Source organism: Convolutriloba macropyga, chromosome 5 (genome assembly GCF_964194025.1).
Source record: "Convolutriloba macropyga chromosome 5, txConMacr16.3, whole genome shotgun sequence".
Taxonomy (NCBI): Eukaryota; Metazoa; Xenacoelomorpha; order Acoela; family Convolutidae; genus Convolutriloba; species Convolutriloba macropyga.
Genome location: NC_134472.1, coordinates 38,357,718 through 38,375,691, shown reverse-complemented (window position 1 = coordinate 38,375,691; position 17,974 = coordinate 38,357,718).

The window sequence follows — 17,974 nt, the reverse complement described above, 5'->3', positions numbered from 1 at the left end:
GATTCCACAATCTGCGAGGAAAGGATGTAACTGAGTTTGTTCGCTACTACACTCCAAAGCCTTCGTGCACCAACAACGGAGGGTAAATTATACCTAATTGAAGTCATAGTACAGAGATCTGACTGCAAGGATTTAAACTCTCTTTTTTTTCAAACCAATCAGCGATACGAATAATTTATCTTCCAAAATTAATTGACAAACACTTTGAAAAACAGCCCATTTAGTCTGCTGCTTTTAATAACCCCACTGTTTTCAAAACAATACTGCTACTCTTTTTTGATCCATTTCAAGAGTTCTGTTATTATTAAAACTTTCAAGATATTTGTTGTTCAAGTTTTTCTAGGTGTGCATTTTGCCTATGAGATTAGTATATAGCTGGACCGAGGTGCCCGGGGGGGGGGGGGGGGGGTGGCGACCCACATGTATTAGGATTGGTTATAGCGGTTGTGGCTCGCTTCGGTCGCCCTTGAATTATTTTAGCAATGTATAAAGATAGGAATCAGATATTAATGTATGATATATAAGGATATGAATAAAATTTTATAAGATTAGTTGTATTAAGACAGATTCTACATGTATTAAGATTAGGTATAGAATCTACATGTATAAAGATAACGTATAGCTTCTACATGTATTAAGATTAGGTATAGAATCTACATGTATAAAGATAACGTATAGCTTCTACATGTATTAAGATTAGGTATAGCTTCTACATCTAAAATTAGGTATAGTATTACATGTATTAAGATTAGCTATAGCTTCTCACAAGCATTAAAAGTAGTCTTAGATGCTCACATGTAATAAGACTGTTCTTGGATGTTCACATAGTGGGATGATTAAGGAACATCCTAATCAATTTTATTTTTAATTAGTCGTTGTAATTTTTTTCATCAAAAGGGAAAGAGCTTGATGAGTACGAAATGCATACTATTTATTACGTCACAAAGAACGCTATAAAATGGATTTATGACGTCACAGAAAACAATAACGAAAATTGATCAACGGTACTAAAGATTGAAAAAATTCCTGACATTCCTTACAAGGAAAGTTAATTGATATAAGGAGGATGATACGATTAAAGAACTCATTCGATTTGTCCATGCATGTTTAACTTTGAATGAAAAATAAAGCAGCTTTCAAAGTTTTTTTCCCGAACGATAGTTAATCTATTACAATGAATACCAAGACTAGTTATACAATACACTACAAAATTACTCAAAACACTTAAAATCTAATCAAAATCTATCAAGTATCAGCGAAAATAAATAAAGATGACGGATGTAAAATATTTGAAAGTAGAGTTTTAATTTCAGATCATCAAAGGTTTTGTATGTATTCCATCTGCCTCCCCCACTCGCTTTGGATAGAAATAGGAAAGTCCCTTTTTAGTTTGTTCGTACGTGAGAACTTGATGATTTACTGTTTTGAATCCTCTGTTAGTCGAGGATACATTCACTGCTTCATCCAGTACTTTTCTGTACTTCTGCAATGGTCCATCATTATTTTCTTCTGGAACATTCTTGTTGAGTCCCTTGCTGCTGAACTTAGTTTTCTTCGTTCTAGAGTCGTAACAGCAATAAGTTTTGCTACATAGAGACAACATTTCAGTACATCGAAACTCCTCCTTGAATAATCCAGGTTCCCGCTTATCATTTTTCACATGTTTAGGGCAACAAGTTCTCGGAAAAAAATTTTTGTTACAATCAGCGCGAAAATTTTCTACACAGTCATTACTTCGGAGTTCTTTCCAAGTGCTCTTCATTTCGGGACGAATGCATTCATAGAGAATCTCATGAGCTAGTGCCATATACAGAGAATGAGTGTCCATCTCAAGCTCTTCAAATTTTTTAACATCACAGAACTTGTCAAAAAAGTTGTAGTAAAGCTCTAACATTCTCAATTTTGCATACTGAAGGATAAAAAGTCCGACAATTATTGGTTCACGATGTTCAATTGTGCTTTTCACTAGTTCAACTTCATAGATATCTCTCGAAACGCTATTGAGTCTTCTAAAAAGACGGTTATTAATTGCTTTATGCGTTTTTTCTTCATTAAGATAGAGAGTTTCGGTGTGTCGATTTCGATCCATAATCTGATAACCATACGAGCTGTTCCCAAGTAACTTCATAGTCTCAGCAACAACGCTCGAGTCAAGATTTTCATCTCCCTTTCGTCTCGCATCAACAACAGATTGCACAAAATCATTGAAGCACTTTTGTGGCGTATACTCAACAAATCGGTATATTTTAGTACAACGTAGTCCCAGCTTCAAGTAAAACTTCAGTAATGGCGTTATAACTATTCCATTATTTAATTTATAACTCGAAATCAACATTCGTTGTGGTTTGATCAATAGATCGTTTTTTTCAGCATACTCTCTCATGAAATCTCCAATATCTTCTCTTCCAACGTTGCTTTTTTTGAAAGTTGGAGGAAAGTTTGCGAATCGTTCGTAGAGCTCCTCCGGAACTTCTAAGTCACATTGTACACAACCGAATAACTTATCCTCATCTATCCGCTTCAGCAGGATTTCCATGCTTGAGGGTAGTTTGTAGGGAAAATTTTTTCTAATGTGATTTTTCAGAAAAGAGCTCATCTGAACCTGATCCCACCATTCACACTCCCTCATCTCGATAATTTTGTATCCCTTTTTCTCCAAGTGTTTTTTCCTTAACTTATCAGATTCTCGCTTCTGGAGACCATGTTTAAGTTCTTCCTCGCTAAGAGAGGGTTGAGCTTCTCTACAGGGACAGAAATGGTAGTAACATCCGAGAGCTTCGAAAATTGTATTGCAGTGTCCACAAAAGCCATCAACACTAAACCAATCATTTTTTTTCTGTTTTCCAGTTGTATAGATGCTCTCAATAGTACAGTCTGGTCTGATTGTTTGATAGAAAGAAATAACCATGTTTTCAAATTTTCTAATCTTGTTCTGACGAGCTTTGAACTTTTGGAGATCAGAATTGAACTCCCACCTAGTGTATAAACCCGTTGGCATCGCTTGCCACATGGCGAAGGGATACAATTGGCTGGCGTCTATTCCAACTATCGCCTTACAAATGTTGTTTGATGTTCGGATGAATGTCTTGTCTACAACAGCTTTCCTCGTGAAGACAATAGAAGGCCCACCAGTCATTTCACTTCGAACTTTTTCATGTAAATCTTTATCGCTATCGACGAACGGATTAAAGTTTGAACTTGTTGACTTGTGAAGACAAATATTAGCCAAATTTGGAAGTGTACAACCGCGCTTCAATATATCAATGTTCCGATTATGATAAAACTCAATCATTTTACTCATTGCAGTCAACGTTGGTACAACGTCTTTGTTATTATACCATCGAAGGAAATCACGAAAAGTTTTCATACCCTCCTTCTTCCACAAATCTGCTAAAAGAGTATAATTTTGTTTTCCTGCCAGCGGCTTCTCTTTCAGTCCCATCTCCTTTAGGATTATCTTCTTGTCTTTCCCACGCTGTATTAACTTCTCGAACTCAGAAAACTCCTTCTCCAAAGGATTAAAGTTTTTCAGTTTGCTGAAAAATGAGTCATAGGGAGGAAGTTTGTCACGGTCAAGTTTCGTCAACGAATCAAACCATTCATACGGAAAAAATCATTTTGTCTCCTCGGACTGATATGCTTTCAAAAATAAATCCAGAGATGTAGCTCCACCGAGAAAGTTCAGAATATCGAGAAACTGAATGTCACCAAAACTAAAAGATATAAATTGGTTTGCCTTCTTTATTACCGTAGGTAGAATAGATCTATCAGTTATTAGATGAGGAATGAGATAAGTTTTGATTAGGTTAAGGTCATATTTTCCACTGTTGAATCCAAAAACTGGTAAAGTGTCAACGTAACTATCAAAATGACGCTGGAGATCAAGGAGCTGCTTTTGCTGGAATCGTAAAAAATTTTCAGATGCATTGCTATCTTCCGTTTTGTTACTGATATTTGGTTGAGTTTCGGAAACAACTTGCAATCTAGAGGAAATAGTACTCAACCTAGTTTTTATCTCTGCTTCCACCGCCAACAACTTAGGTCTCATGTCCGCTTTGTTTTTTGCTGCTAATGTTTCAAGTTGAGCTACAAATGATATGATGAGACGATTAGGATCATCTTCGCACAAGAAAATTGGTTCCTTCAACAGATTGGAGAAAATTGAAACAGATACTGGTACATGAGTTCCAATCCATGATGTTGTAGCAGAGCTACTAATTTCCGATGAGTTGTCACATATTGCTTCAAAGTCGAAGACGGCAAAATTTTTGAAGAGGGTACAATCTTCTAAATAAGCGATTGAGAAGTTTTCAAGTTTCTGAAACAATGTTTCCTTTAACGAATAAACACCTCTCGGATAGATATTTTTCACTCGTTCTTTGCAAGTTCGTAAGTGGCGATTAAAATGTCCAGAGTGATTGAAGAAGACGTCACAGCTGGGACAGCGGAACTTCTTGAAGAATTTGTTGATATCATTTACATAACAGATATGGTTGTTATAGCGAAGTAATTTAATGTTTTCTTCAGATCGTTCAATGCTTTGTCGAATAAGTTCGCCAACTATTTCACCATCTTCAATGGTAAAATCATAGATGAAGATATTTTTTTCGACTAAATTTTCAATTACTGGGATTTGATCCAGAGAAACTCCCATGAAGTTTTCAGGATCACAGTCATTGGCCGAAACAAAATTGTCAAACAGTTGCATTGCATGTGGTTCAACATCTACGGATCCAAATAAATGAATGGAAATTGCGCGGAATAGACATAAGTTATCGTTATAAGGTACATCATGTCCATTTGAAACCAGACAATTAACTTCTGGGTTTCTTAACAAAGGTTCCGGAAGAACAGAATCCAGGCAACCCAAAGGAATATTTTTTAAGAGAGCTGCAAAGATGGTAACGTTCGTAATTAAAGCGAATCGCCACTTTGAGTTCCGGCGTTCCTGTGTACAGGTTTCAATCAAGTCAAACTTTTCAATTTCACTTTGAACGTTGAGTAAATCGTTTTTATTGCTCAACAAATGCGCCCTATCCAGAAGTAAATTATTTTCGTGCGGATAATAATAACGGTAGTCGTTGTTCTCTATGTTCTGCAACAGGAACCCCAAAGCTAGGTTAACTTTTGCAGCACATTTAAGATTTTCAAAAACTTCAACAAGTTTTTTGTTGATTTCGTTGGTGTCCAATTTCGACAGGCTGAAGTTGAAAACTTCTTGTCTTCCATGCTCAGCGTGCACATCTACTAGTAAATGCTGACATGCTGCTAATTCCTCTTTCAATTTTTCACTATCTTCATTCAGCTCATAAACTATTTCACGGACACGGGTTTTGTTTAAGCTCCCAACTTTCGTGTTAACTTGTTGTATCTTCCTGCGATGAAGCTGCAGCGAGTAGAAACTTGGAAAATCTCTCTGACAAACAACGCACTTGTTTAAGGTGTTACGCTTTTTCGATCCATGCGATTTGGCAATATGGTACGATAGTTCTGCCGAATTTTTTGTTGCAAAATTACAGTTTCGTTTCTTGCAGTATAAGGTACCGATAGAACAAGTCCTTCTATGGCGAGCAATGTGAAATTTTACTATAGATTTTCCACATTTTTCACAGCTGATCTGTAAATGTCGGTCTTTTGCAGGCATTTCCCAAGAATTAAAAAGTGACTAAATATCGGATTAGGAAAGATAAAATTTTTTAAAAAAGTTAACAGTCAACGTTTCTATAGAAATTCGGTAAACAATTGGTTCTCCCGTTCCCCAAAAACTTAATGATTTCTCATGACGATAAGCAAACAGAATAATTGAAACAATAAGTCTGTTTACTAAAAATTGATTTATCATGTCATCAACCAATCATAACAAACATTGCATAACATTGGAAAGTTCCGTCAACCTTTATTTATTTACCTAATGTCTTCAGAAAGTTTGTTTACAAGCCATAACGTTGGAACGATTAGTTATATTACTAAAAATAGATTATATCTTAAGTCGTCAGCCAATCAGAACAAAGGTTACATAACATCGGAAAGTTCCATCAGACTCAATTTATTTACCTAATGTCTTCGGAAACTTTGTTTACAAGCCATAAAGTTGGAACCATTAGATATGTTACTAAAAATAGATTTTAATTCAAGTCGTCACCCAATCACAGCAAAGTTTTAAAAACTTCGGGAAATTAAGACAGCCTTCGGGAAATTAAGGCATATTATTCGTGTACACAACTTCAACAAATCTGATTTGTTTACTTAATGTCTAGACAAAATTTATTTGAAAAGCAATGAAAACAACCCAAAATTTACCTTAGGTTAAAGATTTTGGAACTTCGGGAAAATGCGACAGCTTTGTTTTAATTGCTGAGCTTCGTAGAAACCAGACAACTATAGTTTGTTTACTTAATGACTAGACAGAATTTGTTTACAAGCAATAAGAATAACAACAATGTAAAGAATTTTCGTATTCGAACGACCTTGAAATTTTGTTTAAACCATGTTATCAACTCAAACCCAATAATTCATAGAGGTAATTCACTGTTTACTCACTCAGTTTAGTCTCTTACTATGGTTGAAGCTATGTACGAAAACAGTCCCGAATACTTCAAAAAGTTTCAAAAACGATTCAAATACACTATTTGCGACACAGAACCAAAACCTCAAGATTCTGCAATAGAAAATTATGCGTACGGTTATCATTCATCTTCGAGTGTTATCGATGGTTGTTTGTTTGGTTCCAATCATTGGCATCTCATTTTTGAAGATACAGGTCCCAAAGATAAAATTGTTTTTTCTTCGAATGCTCCTGCGACGATACCTTGCCTTGTGACTTGTTTTAAAATCCTTATTTTGCCTACGGAGAAAAATTTTGTTGCTCATGGTGCTATTGTCTCTCGCTTACATGTTGCTGTGGAGTACTTGTCAAATGTAATCATGTTTCAACCAACAAAACTAAAAAACAACTTCCTCTGCCTAAACTTGTGAAAAGACTCTCAACCATTACTACTACCATACGTGCTTCTACTATCCCCGATGTGACTGTAAAACGTTTTTGTCAACTAATGCTCGGTGAACATTCTTCTTCTCTCCATCAGATTATGGATATAATTTTAAGTGGGCAGGGAAGTTTTGTACGTGAGACTTCAGACTATTTAATAAACTTTCAGCTCTGTAAAAATTCTACTGTCTAAAATAGTACTGTGATAGAACAATTAATTCAATTTCACTCCATATGTTTTAAAAATGCCAACAATTGCAATTCATTTACATCAGGTACAAATGGAAACTTACTGCTATTGAAATAATGAGCAATATAGATGCAAAATAAACCACACAGTTGCGAGTCTGCTGATTGCAGGGGAGACTGAATATCTCTTCTGTGCTCCATAATATCCATCATCATATGTAAATCAGTACATTGCTGTAAGCGGGAGAAAATGTCTTTATAGGCAGTCAGAGGTAGTGCTAACGGATCTGCAAAGTATAGTACGGGGTATGCGCAGCGTTTCGCAAGCATCACCCAATGTGAACCAATAGAATCAGCTCGCGATGCATTCACAATTATAAAACTGTTAACTGATAAATTTAAGGGATAATTGTCAGCCGCATAAACACCTCGAAATTTAAATTTGAGATGTTTGCACTTTTGAATGTGAATATAAATTTGGTCTTCATCCATTAGTAAGGATTCATAGGTAGAACATTTTTGGATACGTTTCTTGCAGAGTCAATGCAAACAGTAGACGATTTTTCTCCCAGGAAAAAAATTTCAATGTTGTTTGGCAAACCAGTATCAAATTTCAGTTCAACCGATAATGATGAGTTTGTTAGTTCGGGATGAATAAAATCGTGTGTTGCCTCTTGCGTGCTAGTTAAGTCAAAGACCATTATAAAGTGATGCGCAAAATCACTTAGGGGTATTCCATGACCGTTTTCAACATAAGCTAGGGCACTCATTGAATTGTAATACAGGCGCTTGTTATCATTTGTTAACATTGGAGTGCCAGCTGTCGCGAACCCGTTTCGATAGACCGTAATTTCACTCATATCAAACTTTTGATAGTGGTAGGGATTGATATTGTTAGTTCCAATGAATGCATTGCTCCTGCACAATGCAACAATCAGCCGCCTTATTGGTTCTTTTGTAAAAATATCTTCATGTTTCCAACTGCGTTGACCTGCTGTTGCGAGGAATGTTTTTGTTATTACTTCATTGTAGCGATACATTGTCGGAGTTTTTAGGAGTGTTTTTTCAATGGCTCCAACAACGATGTCTGACACTGTCATCTCTCTAACAAATAAGTTTGCTTCATCAATTTTAACTTTGTAATTTTTTGCCGCTGTCTCACTAATGGTAAAAAAATCATCTTGCGATCTTCGGAAAGAAAGTCTCAAGGTAACACCACTTACTAGATGTTTTTCACAGGAAAAGAAATCAACAGCGAGCTTTCCATATAAAGTAATTTGTTCCGATTCTCTCACAGCTACCTGCCTTGCATCCCTTGAAGCTGCAGCTATACCAGCGGGGTTCGGCTCATACTCGTAACCTTGACACTTTAACCAAGTTTTCTTTGCATCGGCTCCATGTGAAAATTCTGTTTCAATAAAACTTTTACGAGCATAGTGTCCATTAGCTGAGGAATTTTTTTTTCCATTTGCAGAAACAGTACAGTCGGCGAACAGTGAATGAAGAACATTGTTGACAAAATATGCAGCATCGGTTGCGGTTGCATCGCCGGTGGTATATCGCAAATCAGTTCCATCAGCATTTTGTATTCGACATTTTACTTCCAAATAAATTTTTTGCAAGTCTATGAAATTGTTGCGATCACCTACCACTTCAAATTCGAGCGATGATCCAGAGGGAGAATAAAGTGGTCCAGTTTTTTGCTCAAATGATTGATCAAAGGTGACTAGCAAAGGTGGTTTTTCAAATAAATCCAGGGAACTGTGAGTGGCTTTGTAAGGTATTACAATATTAATTCGCATCTTTGACTCGAGAGAAAAAATCCAGTCGACTTCTTCTTGGCTGTGGTTTTTGAGAAATGATTTTTTTAGTGGAACGTTTCTTGTAGGTTCGAGGTTTAGCATTTTGTTGTCTTCGACGTTTAATAACTTGCCGGCCTCGTGTTATGCGTGAATGGAGAGACCCACCAAATTGTTTTCGGGCTGTTTTTGCAACCGTGCTTTTCAACGCCTACTTTGCCGACTTTCGTTTCGTTGCTACTTCAACCAACTCAGGTGCACCCTGCACTAAAAGCCCTCGGCCAATTCTTTTGGCAGCGGGCCATATAATTCTTCTTGCCAATGGTAAAGCAACTCTTCCAATACCTGCTGCGAGGGCTCCAAAGCCACTTCCTCTTTGACGATAATGACCGGAGAAATATGGCATCGACTGTGATGCTTGGTTGCTGTAGTAAGCTTCCATTTCACTTGATTTTTTGAAACTTTAAGCCTACTATCACTTTTCCTGTACCATTAAATGGAATAAGTTTTCCGGCTTCGTTCCTCAACTCCACTTTAATGTTCTGAATATGGTTAGAAAATATGGGCTTGTAATCCAGAATTGTAAATGTCTTGTGATGAATAGGTGTAACAGTGTTTATGCTGCCGTTTCTTAAACGCCTTTCGGTCTCAATGATTTTAATTACAGGAGCTCTCACGTCTCCAGTAATTTGATATTCTATAACGTCTATGTAGACAAAGATTAATTGTGAGCCACAGGTTATATCAACTGGAAAATCACTTTGGTGTCTATTGAGAGTTTCGTGTGATTTGTATCCAATATGAATGTATCCATCATGCGAGTTGTCTTTTATACCCTTGAAGCCGAGAATACTTGGAACTTCTTCGTGTTCAAATGAAAAACCCTCATTCGATCCGAATTGTAAAACCAAATTATGAGTAATTTTGTCAAAAGTAAAATCAAATTGTTTAAACTGAGCAATTCGCCTGAGTTCATCCATTAGTTGATCCAAGCTACTGTAAATGCCTTTGCAATTTTTTCTGAGGTGTCCACTGCGATTATTTGAGGCATCGAGTTCCACTCCCGAGTTTTTATAAACGACTAACCCGTTTGAACTGACGTTGTTGATGTTTGATGGGAAGGATTTTGAAGATAAAGCTACTTGCCATTCTCCATCCAAAATAAATGGTTGAGATAACTGGTTACGGAATTTTGCCATTGTGTTTTCACCAAAAACTTCCATTGATGCGTTGGATATTAGGTCGATTGTGAATTCTTTGGCGGGATTCATTTTATTCATCTGCAGTAACTAACACGTTTACTTGGACTAATTCCGGTTCATAAAATTTACCTTCAATTATAACGTTGTTTGCATCTATAAGATTGTACGTTGGTGGACTCACGGTAGCAATTTTGAATATCGTAAAAACTTCGTCTGTATAATTTTGTTTATAAACTTTTCTGAATTTTTCGTCGTGCTTTGCAATCCTAACAAGGTCTCCTTTTTCGTATTTTGGTTTCTACTTTGTTGTGTTGATTGCTAATGATATTAAAATTGGTTCATGTTTTTTGAAAACTTTATTAGGTGCTAAATGGGTTACCCGGTTAACACGACTGTTTATAGTATTTACAAACTGGGGTAAATCTTCAATATATTTCCAAGTCCACTTTTCTCCCAAATATTTGTAAATGATGTTTTTAAGCGATTGAATGTTCCTCTTTGCAAATGCCGACTTGGTTTCGCTTTCTGTTGTATATAAATGAATTCCTTTCTTTTCACAAAATTTTTTGAAATCTCCTTTGAACTCTGATCCCTTGTCTGTCCATACTTTTTCTGGTTGTTTCTTCTCGATCATTTTTTTTGAACGCTTCAACAGCATCTTTTGCAAATAAAGCTTTCATTGGTTGAACTCGTAAGTAACGTGATAAAATATCCACAGCCACTAACAAGTATTTTACACCGTTGTTGTGTTGGGCAACTTTATCCATATACGCAACATCGACAGACCATATTTCATTTATTCTATATGCAACAGCTTTAAGTCGGGGAAAAGTTTTCCTGAATTGTCTGTATTTCGTGTACGGGGCTTTCGACTGAAGATAGCGAACAATTTTGTCTCTGGTGAAACCGCTAGCCTTCTTCAAGTTAGCAATGCTACCAAATGCAGCACTGCCTTTAGTGTACAATTTGTCTAACTGTTTAACTTGATAGGAAGTAATTCTCCCAGGGGCTGGTTGGTTTGATTTCTTTTTCTGCCTCTTCAAAGATTCTCTGGTCGTTGTCAGAAGCTTTTGTTTTCTTTCGCTGGGATTTTGAAACAACTTCTTTGTCCGACTCATATTCCAAAAATTGCAGTCTCTCTTCAGATGATAAATTTAGAAACTTTTTGGCGTATGTGTTACAAGTCAAATTCGAACCAATTTAGATGCGTTAATACACTGAATTGTTCGAAAGATAGTTTGCAAGTGGTTTGCTGTAGATTGTAAAGAAACGTAGCAGCAAGAACTTCTGTATTTGTACCATTAATAAGCAATCTCTTTGATGAGTCCAAGGAAACAGAATCTGATTCCTCTATTATGTCCAGTATTTTTCTCGCTCTTTCAAATTTTATCCCCTTCAAGATTCTAATATTATTCAACACTCCTTGTCTGATAGTTGATGTGTTGTCTGTCGTAAATGATTTCGCCATAGACTCGTTTATTGTACTTCTATCATCCACTGAAGCGTTAGTTTGTTGCTCTGTATCCTGTTGCGAGGCAGGGGGAGCTGATGGTGACTTGTTTCTTTGCAGAAGTGATATCTGCTTGGCTGGGTTGTGAACATCTTTGTTGCTGAGTAATTGATATATATGAGGTTGTTCTCTTGTATACATCTGCTTAGGTATTAACACAAACTCTTCAGTATGCATTTTGTTCCAGATACTCTATGCAGGGTAATGCTATGAGTTGAATGAGATTGTTGCCCGAGGGAGATCGAATTATTTTTAACCGTTCAGTTTTCCCTACTTTCCTGTTCGAAAGTTGACGCAGAGTTTTTTCAAATTTTTTTAGTTCTTTTTTATTGACTGGAACAACTCCAGAGAGTACGTTCATCACACAGTCACTCAGAAACCAAATGAAGTCGGCGTCTTTAAGTAACTCGGATTCAATGTTGGAGTTCTTGTTTGTGCTATTTGCCCATTGCTTGAGCATAAGCAAATGTTTCCTTTTCATTCGTAATTGGTGTAACAACGGCTTCCTCCGAAGGAATGTAAAAAATTGAAGGATTAGGTCCAATAATATGTGACGCAAATCGTAAACCCTGACTGGTTTTGGGATCGAGATCAATAAAAAAAATGTCCAAAGGGCTCCGCAGTTGCTAGTGTGTATGCTTTATTTATCAGTTGGAGAAAATTCAACTGTTTTCCAAGATATTCAATTTGTTGAATGTCACGAAGCGACTTGAATAATATTATGTGTGTTGTATTCAGATCAATGGTTCTGGACCATTTGCTTTGATGGAACAAATTATGCTTGACGTATATAACATGTAATTTGCGATGACGTCCTGAGGTAGCTATTTTTACAAATTCTTTATCGTTGAAGATTTCTTCACATGAATCATCATAGATAAGCAGACAATTCGATAGATTTTTTGTTATATCAAAGCCTGAGTATTTTAGAAACTCAATCCCTGGTATAACTTGTTGCATATCTTTGAAAAGTGGTTGGAACTCTTTGTAAAAATAATAAATTTTCTCAAAACGTGGATAAAAGGTCGAACTTTTTAGCACCCGAAACAAGAGTTCTGTTTTACCACAACCACTTGGTCCTACAATTGACATGAATACCCTGTCATGTGTAAGAAGCACTTTGTTCATAGTTTGGGATTAGGTAAAATGTAACCAACTAAACTCGATAAGAGAGCAATCCAAATTGATTTCTCTTCACAGCTTTCTGATAATAGAAAGAGCATAGAGAAGCAAAGAATGATTAAGACAATGATACTAACTTGAACAAAAAATATTACTTCGGACCTTGGCACTGTTGAATTTGAACAACAACGCCATGGGGGCCTCTCTTTGTTGTTCACATCAAAGACTAAATTACTGATACCGGCGTCAGCCTCGTCTCTTTGATTCATTGGAGAAAAATAATTAATTGAAAAGTGAATTGAAACAAGGATAAAACAGAATGATAAATTGAATTATTTACTGGGCAACTGTTTCATGTACCAGAACTCAAACAAATTGAAACCTTTAATATGACTTTTTATCTCTAGTTTATAACAGACGGTTGATGAGTCATTTTCCTCGAACGATGGTTGATTGAAGACTTTTTCAACTTCGGGATGCTCCAAGACATATAATCGCAACTCATTCGGCATCTCATTAAAAGATAGCTCACGTTCTGGTGGTGTTTTTTTCAATTTAAAGTGAGGAACTTTTTTGTCCGCCCATTGCTTCCAACGTGGGACTCGCTGCTCTTTGGGGGACTGCATAGGCTTCTGGTTTGTATTGTTCATGGCCACAATTGAACTGATTCCGATGTTCTCGAGCTCTCTGTTTATTTTTTACGTACAGTTGGAAGTGATAGAAATTATCTACCACGGGCAGAAAAGCCCTAAGGCTGTCTAGCTTGTCGGGAGAAAGAGTAATGGTTGCAAAATAACGTTTTGCTGCTGCGCTATAAAGCGAGTTGTAACGCGGTTGTTGTGCTGTGTTTGGCTTACTGTTGAGATAGTTCGCTCGGTTCTGATGATCACTTGAAAAATTATTCTGTATTGGTGGAGAGGGATCCTGAACTCTGTTGAATATTACAATCGGCTGATCGTCAAGTGGAGTCAAGCAAGTGAATATCTTCAAGTTGTTTGACAGATAGGTTGTTAAAGTTGCCATGTCTTCTCTGTGCATCACTTTGTGTCCACTGTGAAAATATTCTTGCTTTACATTCTGCGCAGTGATTTGATAATTGATCGTTTGTTGAACGAAAGTTTGAATGAAGATAACAGGAGCTTTTTCTTCTGATATTATCTCTGAGATTCGGGGGCAATTTAGATCTTCCAGATTATAAACAGTTTTTTGTAAAAGCTTACTGAGGAGCTCACACTTTTCAATGCCTTTGGCAAAAAAGTTTTTCCGTGTGAATCGTAAACTGAGACTCAGACAGATTGTTTTCAAATCACAGTAAAGTATATCACCTTTGTCCCAATCAAGACCGTGTAGGTTATTGGTCAGCCAAATAACAGTTTGTCTATCGTGTGCGGATAAATCAGCGAATTTAAGCGGCGGTTTGAAAAATATTGTATCGTTGTAACTGGAACACAAACTGAGCTCTTTTATAATGAATCCAAGTGACTTGAGTTTGAAACCTTCGAGATCGAGGACAATTATATTTGTGGTTTTGCTGCCAAAATTTTCTAGCATTCCAATTCACGAAACAATTGTGAATGAAAAATTTTCAATGATAGAATGAATAATATTCCTGTCAGGTGTCCAAAAAGACAATTGTTTACTGGTGAGTAACGGAAAGCGTAAACATATCCAGGGCCTTTGTTTCGGCAATCTTTTATAAATCCAGTGGCGTCATGCAATGCAGCATGAAGTCGTAGCACTTTGCTCCGTTTCTATAAAGGATCTAGTCTTGAATTATCAATTCCAATAAAACCACCATAGGGTCTAAATTTAAGTGCTATTTCTCCGTCAACTTCTGGATCTAACAAAGAACAAGCAGCTACGAAATATAATTGTCGATAAGATATGTGTGTATAATTTGTGTTACCTCTCAGTGACAAAACTTTCTCATGAATGAGCTTGATGTCTTTTGTTCCTATTGTATTCATTATTCACTGTTTACTGAACGTGTGCGATTTTGTCTATAAATTTTGATGGTTGTCAACTTGAATAATAAATCAAGCACTGTGATTGGTCAATTTATTTTGGAAAGTTTTTTGACCCTGAACATGTTTGGGCATGATCCGATGACTCTCTACTCAATATATCATTAATGATTTTATACATCTACTAACAGGTTAGTTATTATTTTTTTTCCCATTTATGTGTACATTTATGGACATAAGTGATTATGACCATAATTGTACACATAATTACGTGAAAAATTATTTCCTTGTACAACTCTGGTTTTCTCTATCAATGTGTATATTTATGTATGTATGTGTATGAATGTATGTATGTATGTATGTATGTATGTATAACGAAATGTTTTACTTAGAAAAACCTGATTGGCTGGGATTGGCTTTATAAACAACTAGAGATCTCTGATGGTTCGTGGGTTTAGTTTAGGTGTGGTTGGTGTAGGTGCGTGGCGTGTGTGTGTGTTTGGGTGTTTGCGTGTGTGTGTGTGCATGCATTGTTGTGTATGTTTGTGGTGATTGTAATTGGTTGATGTTTAGCGGAGTGTTTGGGGTGTGGCGGTGAGATGAATGTTGTTGTTTATCACACCAAACGTGTTTCACAACTTCTCATATTGATTAAAAGTGAAATAGCGTTGAAAATTTTTGGACCCCATTTTCATAACATTTCACATTGCCAAAAAATTGACAAAAATTTTTTAGACCCCATTTTGCAAAAATTTTTACAAGTTATTGTCCCCCTATGGGACCAAAATTTCGATTTTCGAAAAAAGTGTTTCAGACAACTTTTTTCACTCACAAAACATGTTTCACAACATTTCACATTGATTAAAGCCAAAAAATCAAGGAAAATGTTTTAGGCCCAATTTTTCAAAAAATTTTATAAGTTATTGTCCCCCGATGGGACAAAAAATTCAATTTTCGAAAAAGGTGTTTCCGACTATTTTTTTTACTCACAGAACATGTTTCAAACTAGTTCACATCTTTTAGAGACAAAAACAACAAATTTTTGTGAAATACAATTTTTTTTTAGAAGGTGACATTATGTATTAAGATAGGGAATGCAGAAACTGTCCCCTAGGGGGGCACTTAGGGGGACATTTACTGCGAATTTGCGTTAAATGTCCCCCTAAGTGTCCCCCCTAGGGGGACAATTTCTGCATTCCCTATCTTAATACATAATGTCCCCCCGGTGTGGTTCTTGTGGTACTTATGAGGGTTAAATCCATGTCTTGGCTAAGAGGTGCAAGTCTAAATGCAAGTCTTGACCAAGACTTGGCAAGTCTAAATGCAAGTCTTAGCCAATAATTGGTAAGTTTAAAAAGAGTCTGAAATAGGCCAGGCAAACAAAAAAACTAGCGAAAAAATTGTCGAAAGTAGCTGGAAGACTCAAAAGTTGAAGAGAAGTTGTTAAAAGTTTTGTTTCATCGCCAACACAGAGCTATGATCATGTCACTTTCTACAATTTTTATACTTGTGCAAGTCTTGTCCAATACCAATACTTGGCAAATCTAAATGCATGTTTTGGCTAAAACGTGCAAGTCTAAATCCAGGTCTTGGCCAAGAGTTATCAATATGCATGTTTTTGCTGACTTGCAAGTCTAAAAAACGTCTGAAACAGGATCGCGAAACACAAAAAAATTGCAGACAATTTTGCCAAAATAGCTAGAAAACTGAAAATGGCCAAAAAATGTCAAAAGATTTATTTCATCACTGACACAGAGCAATGATCATGTCACTTACACCTGTCAGCCTTGTGCAAGTGTTGGAAAAGACGTGCAGTCGGGATTACACAAGAAAGTATTAAATCTCACTAATAGATTTAATAGGAAAGGTAGCTCACACAATAGCTAAAAGATGGGTTTCCTCCAGAAGGTAAGCTGGTAAATCCGACTGGTTCAAAACTTGTACCAGGTGGAGATAAACAGAAATCTCCTCGTACGAACCAGACAGAGACTACGACTACAAGCGATCCTCCAACTGGGAAAAAATCCTCACTACAAGACAGTGAGAGCAGTTGGACATACTCTCAACAGGACTGACGTTACTGGCCAGCACACCTTGTAACCGGCACCCTCACTGGTTTCACGAGACAAACCTCTTCACTGACGACACTAGTCACCACTTCACTGACAGGGACTCCAGACGACGACACAAGTCACAATCCACTTCAGAGAGGACACAACTCATCACTAACTTCACCTACTTTCAACGAGGACGACACATTCTGTATTTCTGCTACACTTCACAGATTCGGATTTGAAACTCTCAACCCCGGATGGATGTAGCAGTGAAAATACTGAATTTGCACCTTCAACCAATCAGAGACTGAGAAGACACTATTCTCATTTAAAAAGAGAGAACTGAACTAACTATAGTCAGTCTTTTAGTTAGATACATCATGTGTATACCATTGACTCCGGTGCTATGTTTCTTAACCACCGTAATAATAGAAGATCACTCTCAGTGTTTTACAGAGTCGGTTAGACTTAGAGATATATGTAAGTCTACTTCGCGCGCATAAATAAGTAGCCCTAGCTCTTTATACTTTAAGGCTGTAAAAGGAGCCCTCATCGGGTCTGCCTTACGACTTTATTCTCAGCCTTTGTGCAAGTCTTGGCCAAGACGTGAAAGTCTAAATTCAAGACTTGGCTAAGACTTTCAAGTTTAAATCTCTAAATGCAAATCTTTATTGCCTGAAATAGGCTGGAGAAGTCAAATAGTTAGTCGGACAACGCAGAAAACAGCTGAAAAATGGTCAAAATTTGGCTAAAAAATTCTCAAAATTAGCCCGGAAAGTGGGCGATTTTGGTGTTTCCTAGAATTCGCAGAAACAATTCTTTTATAAAACGAGTGAAAACGGCTGGAAAATGGCTTAAAACACCTTAATACAACACCTTCTAGCACATAGGGTGCTATTTTATTTGTTTTACATGCACTACAGTAAAGTAACAAAAGATAAATCTGAAAAGGTGTTACGTTACAAAAATTTTCGAACTCGAGATTTCACTGAAAATATTTATGAAAAGTTGATTTTCTCTTGGCAATCAACTTGCAACGACTTACCCAAGTCTTGGCGCAGACTTGCCGATCTTGTAAGACACGTATTTTGAAATGCCCAATACTGAAAAGACATAAATTATTTGAATTCGATTTGATCAATACTG